A 10,004-nucleotide genomic window follows, 5' to 3' on the forward strand; every position below is an offset into this window, starting at 1 on the left:
TGGAAGATTTCTTCCAACATTTGTGTCACCTTTTGCAGTATCCCCAATAACTGTCTTAAAACAAACATCCACTCCTGGACGAAAATATTCCAAATTACAAATAATTACCTCATCTCCATATTTATAAAACTAACTACTTTTGATAAAACTCCAAGCAAAATCTTGATAGCGTAATAAAAAAATTAGCAAATGAAGGTTTAACATTGCGAAAAAATGAAAATCCAGAAGAAATCAAAATCATCTGAAACCAGCAGTAAAGGCAGTGCCGCGGCTTTTGAACAATTTTTTATATCTGACGATGATGGGCACGTGAACTATGTTTGAGAGCTGAGAAAGACAATTTTGTTTACTATTTTATGCAAATAGTTTCAATTCATTTCTGTTTTACTAATTTACTAAACCGCGTTTTCTTTTTGGTTAATTAAAAGATTTGTGTGTGATTTTTCTTAAGAACCAATATTTCCAACACAACAAGCAATTTTAAACTTTGCAAGAAGTTTGTACTAGATCTAATATTTGTTTTTCTCCAAGCTTTTTTTAAGTAAATAAGTAACTATTTAATATTGATAATATAGTCCAGGAACCGAAGCTTTTTATCTCGCAATTTTTATATAATGGATCGATTTGCTTGGAAATTTGAGAATAAGTAGTGGATAGTCCAACGATCAAAATCTATATAATGCCCAAAGGCGCTTTTACCATGGGGATGATTGCAACCCCATCTTGGGGGTGGAAATTTTTTATTATATTTTGACCGCAAAAGTTGATAAAAACGTTCATTTTAAGCTAAAAATGCTCCATACATTTTTTTGATAAAATTAACAGTTTTCGATTTATTCGCTATCGAAGGTGATAGTTTTATACCAAAAAAATCAATGTTTTCCGTTAATACTCATTTACGATTCACTCAATTTTTGCCGTAGGAAAAATTTTTTCAAACCAAGTTCTTGGGAATTACATAACCTACAATTTGATATGTAAATATTTTTTGGAATCTCTGATGTTAATCTAGCTATTCTGAAGAAAAAGCCATTTTTTTCCAAACTACAAAAATTCGCTATTCGCTTTTAACTCCATTTATTTAAAAACTAATTATTCTAAGCCGGTGAAACTTCTAGAACCTATTAATAATACATAAATAAAGAAGACCAAATAAGGTCAATGAATAATTTTAATTAGGGTGGTGATTAGGAGGTTGCTTCCGATCACTTTTTCGCTGAAAACAATAGGGACTGACATTCTTTTCATTATAAGTCCCTTAATTTTTGAGCTCGAGACTTTTTTTTCAGGAGATAGATATTTTTAAATACTTTAAATTAGTTTGAACAAGTTATCCTCGAAAAATGCATAGTTTTCCCGTCTTTTGACTTTGAAAATACAATATTTAGCAGTTGACGAAGAAAAGCATATATAATATGGTATAGCTCGATTACTATTGGTCTAAAAGAAAATAAAAAAAATGGTTGTATTTATTTTTTTTAAAGGTACATTTTTGTTAAATAAAGTTGAAAAGTTGTTTTGATAAAACGAAAACTTTTGGAGTTATTAGCAGAAAGCTTGTTAAAATCATTGATTTTTTTGATGTAAAAGTACCACTTTCGATAGCGAATAAATCGAAAACTATTATTTTTATCAAAAAAATGTATAGAATGTTTTTTGCTTAGAATGAATGTTTTTAGCAACTTTTTTAATCAAAATATAATAAAAAATTTCCACCCCCGCGAAGGGGTAGCAACCACCCCCATGATAAAAGCGCCTTTCGACATCATATAGATTTTGATCCTTGGACTATCCACTACTTATTTTCAAATTTTCAAGCAAATTGATCCATTCTGTAAAATTGCGAGGTTTTGTCCTATTTCGAGCTTCATTACTTGGACTAATATATTATTGATTCTAAGGGCACTTAGGAACTTTGACATAATTATAATGAATGGAAAACCATATTTGGAAAAAACAAACTAGGAACCCATATTAGGACCTTCTCATCTACCTACCTATATATTCCCCTAATATCCCTAGCAATTGATGCAACAATTCTGTAAGAAACTAATTCTGAATTTTATATTTAAATCAAAATCAAACAAGAAAGGTTAAAAACACAAAATCTGGTTTTACAAAAACAACAGCTATTAATAAAAGCGCGATACATGCCGAATAAACCTGTTACTGTTTAATCAAAAACGATTTTTTAATTCAAGGCTCTACGAGCAGTTTCATTCATATCTTTGTAAAGAAGACGTGCGTCACACCAACACCTACATAATTCATTAAACCAACGTTATCTTTGATAACGGAATTAATCATAGTTAGCCAAAGAGCATAAAGATCACACCTCTCACGCTTGTTAGACATTTTTCAATCGGCCGAAACATGTTAAAGTACTTTTAGCTATAGAAAAATATCGGGTTAGGCGATAACTAACACGGTAACGTCTTTGCTGTTCATATGAAGCAATTTATATCAATTTTTCTGGTGTGCGTTGGTACCACTGCGTGTCAGAGTTCATAGTGTCACGTTTACATTTCTGAATAATTGCGAAGATGGAATTCACACACTTTGGTCTTCATTGGGAATGAATGGGCTTTCATTTAAAACTATTGGGTTTCAACGTAATATACATATTTTACATTAGCATTTGCTATAGTGGAATCACTAGAATATTTATTTATAATCAAAAACCTCAATCTAAATTTTAGTCAGTAATCAAAATAACGGTAAGACGATATTTTAACAAGAAGGTAAATAAACTATAGAAGGGCATACAAAATTAAAATTTAGCAACTTTATTCGTTGAAGTAGCTTAGTTTCGACAAACATTTTCCCGGAACCAGAAAAAAGTAAAAATGTTCATCACCGAAAGTAAGCATGCTTAGTAAAACTCATTTTTTTATACTTGCTAAGGAAGTAAAACTTCACTTGTAGGTAGATGGTATATAAATTTATTAAAAATTTTTATCTGATTCTATTGTGATTTCCTTCAGACCATATACACTTACTCTTATTGTTATTTTTATTACCACTTCAATTTACATAAATTTAGTCAACCAGTTATACATCATTCCAATTATTTCTTTAATTTTTTAAACTAACCGAAATTCCATTTCATTTTATTCCATAGCATTATCTTTATATTTATCATTTGATAAATTTCCTTTTATTTTTGTTTAGTTTTTTTTCTTTATTCTTTTCTTCTTTTCGAATAAGTGACGTCATTACCTTGTTGGCAAAATTTTCGCTTTCAATCGTCATAGAATTATCATAAATAATTTTATGTTATTATTAATTTAAATTCTTTTATTCTCACTCATTTATTTAATAGCTAATTAAATTCATTTATTTAAGTAAAAAATATTTTTGGCATTTTTACAATATAAAATAACTGTATGCACATAAAATTTCCTACCTAGAAGGCCTTGTCAATACTCTTTCAATGTCATATTTCAGTCTGTCAGTTTGAAGCCAAGATGAAGACTCTATTATATTCTCATAACATTTTTATATGCTTTTAGCATCGACTTATTGTCGACACTGTTATAGCCGAAATGGCCTAATTCTTGTATTACTAAGGTATTTCGACCTAACTATGTAGCTAGTTCCAACTACTTTGGATCTGAAGTAAGTAACCACATGTTTTAATTTTTCCTAATTTTCTAACAGTCAAAATTTCAACTTGGACTTTTTATACAGTGGTTTACTTATTTTAGGTTTTCAACCTGATGATGGACTGATTGGTCCGAAAACGTTTGTGTTTTTTGTACTAGTGATGTACCCACTTCAATCCAATTTGGAACTTTTTAGATAAAATTTTTTAATAAATTTATATACCATCGACCTACACGTGAAGTTTTACTTCCTTAGCAAGTTTTTTATTATGGTATACAGTCAATGAGAGGAATCTTTTCCTTTTTATTTCATTTTTAATGATAAAAAGCAGTTATTTCGAATGTGTTTAATAAAAACTATCTCACTAGGCAAGGCGGAAACGGCGGGTTCGTTGGGAAAATATTCCCATGAGATATTTTTGCATAATCACATTCGTGAGACATCCCAGAATAAGGTTCAAGAAGTCGTCCACGTGAAAAATGGGCCAATTTTTTTTAACAATTTTTTTTTAATCAAATTGCAAACAATCGATATTTTTGGCGCGGACTATTTTTTTAGGATTTTGGACCATTCTGGACAAAAAAGCTCTCTTATAATTTTTCTCTAAAGTTGATCTTTTTCGAGTTATAAGCAATTTAAAATTTGAAAAACGCAAAAATGGCCATTTTTAAGACTTAATAACTCGGTTAAAAATTATTATTATGAAAGTCAGAAAGTGACTAAATCAAAGTTTAAAGTCGCCGCTACATGATCCTGGAGAAATCTGTGTCATTAATTTACTACTAAGTTGTTATTTTTAATTAATAACAATGAGCGGTTAGATCGTATTGATGCCGCTGTAAATGTGAGTGCGAGTAAGATGCACAATTGGACTGCTGGAATGGCTTCTCCCTCGCACTCAGAATTTACAGCGGCCGCACACGTGCAACGTGCTTATTTTTATTACTTAAAAATAACAGCTTAGTAATAAAATAATGACAAAAATTTCTTCAGGATCTTGTCAGGATCTTAAGCTTTGATTTAGTCATATATTGACTTTCATAATAATAACTTTTAACCGAGTTATTAAGCCTTGAAAATCGCCATTTTTCGTTTTTTTCAATTTTAAATTGCTTATAAGTCGAAAACGATCAACTTTAGAGAAAAATTATAAAAGACCTTTTTTGTCCAGAATGGTCCAAAAAATTAAAGAAAAAATTGTTCGGGCCAAAAATATTGATTCTTGCAATTTGATTAAAAAAAAATTGTTAAAAAAAATTGGCCCACTTTTCACGTGGGCGACTTCTTGAACCTTATTCTGGGATATCTCACGAATGTGATTATGCAAAAAAATCTCATGGGAATATTTTTCCCTTCGAACCCGCCGTTTTCGCCTTGTCTACACAGCTTTTATTAAAGTTTTTTCCATCGTAAAACTTTATTATTTAACCAACAGAAAATATGTAACAGATATATTGGAGAATTTAATGCGCAATTACAATACAAAGTCCATTTGTATGATTTAAAACTTATACATATACATACAACTTATACTGGAGAATTCAATGCTCAATTAGAACGGAAACCCGAATTTTCAGCCGCATAACTTTTAAGCACGTGTGCACACAGAACAGTTAGCGTTCGGGGTTCTTATGTGAAGTGGACGTCGCACCTCAGACGAGCGACTCTGGCCAGCCACAGTCGCCGAGCCTCACTCAAACGCCATTCAGACGGACCACTTTTGTAGCTGCCGCAGATGTTTACGAGAATTTATAGGGTGAGCACCTAAAATGAATTTCGATGCGGAACGGTTTTTAATTGAATTGCAAAACAGACCGGACATATGTGATACAAGAACCCGAGGGCATATTTATGCATTAAAACGAAAAGCGTGGGACGTCCTCTTTGAATTACTTGTTTCTGATTTTAAAGAAGGTAGCCCTATCGAAAATAATTAATCACGTTTGTTTATTTATGTTAAATAGTGGGGTCCCATCCTAGGTCAAAAAAGGTTTTATTGTTTGTTGTTGAAAACAAAACGATAAGATATCAGTTAAAAGGAGGTTGCAAGCTAACATGTTTTTCACTTTCACTCAGTTGTCAGGTTGTACCAAACTATTTTACGCCTGTAGGATACCAGATGTACTGGTTGATTTTTTATGTGCTTCTTTTTGTGATATAGCTGTTTTTGGCTGGCTCTTCTTAATTCCATTTAGGGAGTTTATTAGTGGTTTTTCAAAAGCTTTGAAATTTTATAAAATATTTAAAACTATGAACATTACAAACACTGCTTTTGACGAACACACTTTTTTAAAAAATTTTTAGCAGGCAAGTTTTTAATCATTTGATTAAACTTACTGTTTTTTCTCACCCATTACATTAAACGCCGCACCCTTCCAAACGATCCACTTTGCAGCGTAGTCACCGGCGCTAGAAAATTGCGTGTTTCAGCCACTCTGTGGATTCACAGAGTAGTGCTGCAGAGTGGCCCGTGTGGTTTGGGCCTTATCAGCGTTCCGATAGGAGACATCTTCTTCATCTTTCTTGGCTCTACAACTCTAAGTGCGCCTTAGTCGCGTTTACTATTTTCTCCACTCTTGCCGATCTTGTGCAATAATCACTCATGGCCGTATTTTCGAATTCATTTCAGCATATTTCGCATACGAAGTTAAAAGAAATTCGCACGAAATCCAGTTTTTTTGTATTTTCAATATTGTTCTGCAGCTGTTTCTTTGTAGCATCTTATGCAATTTACTATTTTATTGGAAAATAAATTTAAGTTAAAATTGACGTTTCGACTTCCACTTCGGAAGTCGTTATCGAAATACAAAGTATTACTAATTTAAACAAATTTTGTTTATGTTAATAATCGGATGTTCGAACAATATTATTGTGCATACATATGAATATATGAATATATAGTTTTCTAAAACATTAACTTCCTATGGTGAAGCCATTCGGAGCAATATAAGATGCTAAATATTATAATAAATGATGGTTTTGCTTGTTTTTGATTCAGAGGGTTGCACACCCGCTAGACAGGCTCTTTCCACTATTTCAGGCGTCATCAATAGCTTTTGTAAGCGTGCACACCTATAAGAGGTGCACGCTTACAAAAGCTACTGATGACGCCTGAAATGGTGGAAACAGCCTGTCTAGCGGGTGTGCAACCCTCTGAATCGAAAACAAGCAAACCATCATTTATTATGTTATTTCCTTTACTCGGTTTCAGTACTAAAAGTTCCTCTGCTGTCTTTTTCCTAGACGAATGAAGGCGGAATGTGATCGTTTCCCTTTCGTTTTCTATATTCGTCGTCTGCTGTCTTATTAATTGAAAAAGTCGCATAAAAAGGATGTACCAGTAAGAACTTTCAACGCGAAAAGTCTCAGGTTTAAATGATTATTTACCATTTTAATGTTATTAAATTGGTGGATTCTGCATCTGAGACTCTTCAATTTTTTATGCTAAATATTGTTTCCTCAACAATAAGGCTTCGCCATCATCAACTTTAAATTTTCTTACAATATTCAATATCGGTCAATAGATAAACAGAACAGGAAGAGGTTTATTAGGCGGTGGATTTTATTACAGCACTATCCTCGATAACGACACAGATGTGTCGACACAGTCAGTTGGGGTATTTATTTATAACCATTACTGCGCTAAAAACAGGTAAAGGTACATATTCTACGATTTTATTTTTCCTCGTTATAGCCAATATGCCTCATTATATAGGTGTTACAGTTCAATAGAAATTTCATGGGATATCTAGTGTACCTCGTTAGAAGCGAAATAACCGTGTTCGTTATAGAGAGAGTCTACTGTATAATAAAATATTTCGTTGTGTATAATAGAATTAAATAAAAGAGGAAATGGATAGAAAGTCATATTTTTTTATTTGAGTTTTGGTTGTTCGAATTCGCAGTGTTGCCGGTGTAATTTCTTCTCGTATATCTATAACATTTCGAGGAACATTCAAAAATACACATTTAGATTCGTATACGAAGTTTCTCATTCGAGTTAACTCGTATACGAAAAAATTCGATTGAATTCGAAAATACGACCCCAAGAAGAGTGCAACCAGCGAGCCTATGAGATCAGTCCCCAAAATTTCCTGTTTGCGACGCCAGAGTCAACTAAATACATAAACAATCGCGATGTCTGCCTATAAATTAGATATGGTTATATGATAATTAATTTAACTTATTAATAAATTGTTTGTTGTAATTTCATAAATGTGTAGAAATACCATAGGCTAAATAAATAGATACCCATTCCCATTTTATAAAGTATATTAACTTTTTCTTTTACCATTTACCTATTACCATTTACCTATTACCAATCACCTATTAGTAAATTCAGACTAACCAATTACTATGTAGTTACCATCTAAAAATTAGTAATCACCAATTATGAGTTTTCAAATACAGAATATTATAATTTATATAGGTGTGTATCTTATTTTAGATTCTTTAGTAAGTAGGTAAATTTTAAATTACAGCTATGACATTTTCTTTACACTGGGACTACTAACACATTGGTCAAAACAATGCATTTAGTCTGTAATATATTTTAATTTTACAGTCATTATGTGAAATTATTCGTATATATGGAAATTACTGTGCTTGTCTTAAAGTAATAACAGTAGTTGGTATATCTTGGTATCGTGGCAAATTGATTTTTCTACTCGAAATTATGAAACACTGGGCGCGCGCAAATTACTAAAAACTTAACGGCAAGTGTCCACTTTCTATTGTAAAAAAGCAATTTACAAATTTTATACACATTCTGGTGTGTCATAAAAATTCGTGTGTCTTGCAATTAATTCTGTTATGTCCCTTTGTGATTTTGTCTGCACATATTATGAATTTTAGATATTTTTATATACCAGGGCGAATGTCTTTAGAGGTTTATGTGACAGATGGCATTCTGATATTTGCAGAAAAACTTGAAATACCCTTCCACTCAAATAGTTCGGAAACATTACTAAAAAAAATAAGAATATTTAAAAAATATTAAAATCGTAATTTTTTTCTACTCTCCTTGCTTATAATTTTAAATCATTTTTATTTTTATTTGGAGCAAATTCGTAACGAAATAATATAGCGAGAATTATTACAGTATGGTGCAAATGAAAGGGATAAACTTGTTATTTCGTAAACCGGTGACTTTAAGAAAAAATCCCGAAACAGGTCGATTTTTATTTTTTAATTTCGATTTTTTGACATATATGTCATACTGGTAACGTCATCCATCTGGGCGTGATGACGTAATCGATGATTTTTTAAGTGAGAATAGGGATCGTGTGCTAGCTCATTTGAAAGGCTATTTAATTCTCCATTCAGTAATAGCAACGTTTATATAATTATTTATACAGGATGTCCAAAAAATATTATAAATCAAATTATTTGGCAAAAAAAGAAGAATATATGTAATTTATTTAATTCACAATAAATTATACTGCTGTCAGCAATTAGAAAAAAAAATATTTATATCAATGTTCAAACTTCCAAGAGGCAGTTGGATGGAGGAAGTTGGCTTGAACATTGAAGTTGGCTTGAGTTGAATCAATGTTTATTTGTGAAATAAACATTTTTTTCTGTTCTCTGGCAACAATAATATGCATTTTAAATTAAAAAAAATTACATACATTCTTCTTTTTTGTCAAATGATTTAATTAAAAAAGTTTTTTGGGCACGCTGTCTAAATAATTATATAAATGTTTATATTACTGAATAGAGAATTAAATGACTTTTCAAATGAGCTAGCACACGACCCCTATTCATATTTAAAAAAACCATCGATTATGTCATCACGTCCAGATGGATGACGTCACTAGGATCATATACATGCCAAAATATCGTAATTTAAAAATAAAATTCGACCTGTTTCGGGATTTTTCTTTAAAGTCGCTGGTTTACGAAATAACGAATTTATTCCTTTCATTTGCACCGTACTGTATTTTCCATAATATTCGACTAGCTAAAAATGATTAAATTTATTAGACTTGATGTAAAATAGCAATAAATACAAACAGAGGGAAGACAAACCTTTCCTTATTCAATGTGTTTAACTACTTTTATCGCAGTTAGGGCCTTCATAATTTGCCTAGAAAATTTTTGTACTAAACTTTTTTTATTTCTTCCAATTTATGTATATACGTCTTTTAAAACGTCTTGCGACGTTGTCCGATGCCTAATTTCCATGACACTCTATCATCCCATTGGCCCTCTCTAAGATCTCTTGCGCTCATTGCCTTCGTTACTCCCTCTCTCCAAGATTTCTTGGGTCTTCCTCTCTTTCTGCCGTTTGGTGGTACCCATTGCATAATTATTTTAGGGAGTCTTGAGTTATCCATCCTCTGGACGTGTCCGTACCATATCAGCTGTTTTCTTTCTATGTCTGTTGTTAGAGAGCC

Source organism: Diabrotica virgifera, chromosome 5 (assembly GCF_917563875.1).
Source record: "Diabrotica virgifera virgifera chromosome 5, PGI_DIABVI_V3a".
Taxonomy (NCBI): domain Eukaryota; kingdom Metazoa; phylum Arthropoda; class Insecta; order Coleoptera; family Chrysomelidae; genus Diabrotica; species Diabrotica virgifera.